The sequence below is a fragment of the Coregonus clupeaformis genome, chromosome 19 (genome assembly GCF_020615455.1).
Source record: "Coregonus clupeaformis isolate EN_2021a chromosome 19, ASM2061545v1, whole genome shotgun sequence".
NCBI lineage: Eukaryota > Metazoa > Chordata > Actinopteri > Salmoniformes > Salmonidae > Coregonus > Coregonus clupeaformis.
This window is the reverse complement of record NC_059210.1, coordinates 53,081,542-53,083,787: the sequence shown is the minus strand read 5'-3', so window position 1 is coordinate 53,083,787 and position 2,246 is coordinate 53,081,542.

The following is a 2,246-nucleotide window of genomic DNA, read 5'->3' as shown; positions in this document are numbered from 1 at the left end:
CCGCTTGTCGAACATCTCATTCGAAAATCATGGGCATTAATATGGAGTTGATTCCCACCCTTTGCTATAACAGCCTCCACTCTTCTGGGAAGGTTTTCCACTAGATGTTAGACCATTGCTGCGGGGACTTGCTTCCATTCAGTCACAAGAGCATTAGTGAGGTCGGGCACGGATGTTGGGCGATTAGGCCTGGCTCGCAGTCAGCGTTCCAATTCATCCCTAAGGTGTTCGATGGGGTTGAGGTCAGGGCTCTGTGCAGGCCAGTCAAGTTCTTCCACACCGATCTCGACAAACCATATCTGTATGGACCTCGCTTTGTGCACGGGGGCATTGTCATGCTGAAACAGGAAAGGGCCTTCCCCAAACTGTTGCCATAAAGTTGGAAGAACAGAATCGTCTAGAATGTCATTTGTTAAGATTTCCCTTCACTGGAACTAAGAAGCCTAGCCGAACCATGAAAAACAGCCCCAGACCATTATTCCTCCTCCACCAAACTTTACAGTTGGCACTATGCATTCAGGCGTTCTCCTGGCATCCGCCAAACCCAGATTCGTCTGTCGGAATGCCAGCTGGTGAAGCAAGCTTTACCGACATTTTACCACTCCAGCCGACATTGCGCATGGTGATCCTAGGCTGCTCGGCCATGGAAACTCATTTCATGAAGCTCCCGATGAACAGTTATTGTGCTGACGTTGCTTCCAGAGGCAGTTTGTAACTCAGTAGTGAGTGTTGCAACTGAGGACAGACTATTTTTTCGCGCAACGCGCTTCAGCAGTCCCTTTCTGTAAGCTTGTGTGGCCTACCACTTCGTGGCTGAGCCGTTGTTGCTCCTAGATGTTTCCACTTCACAATAACAGCACTTCCAGTTGACTGGGACAGCTCTAGCAGGGCAGAAATTTGACAAACTGACTTGTTGGAAAGGTGGCATCCTATGACTGTGCAATGTTGAAAGTCACTGAGCTCTTCAGTAAGGCCATTCTACTGCCAATTTTTGTATATGGAGATTGCATGGCTGTGTGCTCGATTTTTATACACCTGTCAGCAAAGAGTGTGGCTGAACTAGCCAAATCCACTAATTTCAAGGGGTGTCCACATACACTATATATACACACACACAAAAGTAAGTTGGGTAGGCTGTTAAACAAAAAACGCATTGGGATTTGAACTGGCAACCTTGTGTGTTGCAACCCACATTTAACGCCCTCCAACGTACCTCCCTGTAAGCCTTTTCTTTATTTCACTCTCACCTACTGACCTGTCACGAAGATCTGCTCACTGAGCTTTCATCCACCAATCAGTCCCGACTACCTCCGGAGGTGGTCGGAAAGATCTGATCACAATCAGTTATTTTAACTGTCTATACCTTTCTAAAAATGTGGGCACAATCAGAATGTGGACAAGGACACCGGACCAATGTTGGCACCAGGTATAAACAGGGCTCATGAGGAAAGAAAGCGTTAAATTACATATTTAGAGTGACTAATACAGGCAAAGAAATACTCTCACTGTAATAATTCACAGCGAATGAGAACAGAAAGATTTGTGAAAATAGCTAGAACAACAGAATTATCTTGTAAAATAATATTAATATTTTAACTATACTCCGTCAGTTTTTGTCTCGCTACCCAAACTCCTTGCTCCTGCCAAACTCTAGGCCATGCCCACGGACGATAGTTTCTTCTCTGTCATCAGTCTGGTCTGATGTTCAAAACAACTGCTTACTCAAATCTCTGACTTCCGAGTGAAGAACCGGACTGGGAAAAATAGCTTTGAACAGTCATCCAACATGGAATTCCAAGTTGGAAACTCTGGCATCTTTCTAGAGCTCCGACTTTCCGACCTGAAGAACACTGACATGATGTGAAGAATTCAGTTTGAGTCATCAGGCAATGTTAGTTGTCCTCCGCACACAAAAACTGAATGGAGCACACACACGTTGATCACTTGGTTTCCCGTTTGGAAGGAAAAAATGTGTGTTTATGTATATTTCATCTGACTGAAAATGTAACCACACTGTAAACACTAAGTAAATTATTGTTTTTATATATCTATATTGTCAGGCCTCTATTTCACAAAGTTATTAAAAATGAAACATGAACAATCCTGAATTGTATTTTTTAACACCACATTTTGGACTTTCCGTTTGTGTACCAATCACAGAAATAGACGTGAGATAGGACTTGGTGCATTTTTTGCGCAATCATTTCTCAGTCTAATACAACACTGAAAGAAGACAAACGCAAGGC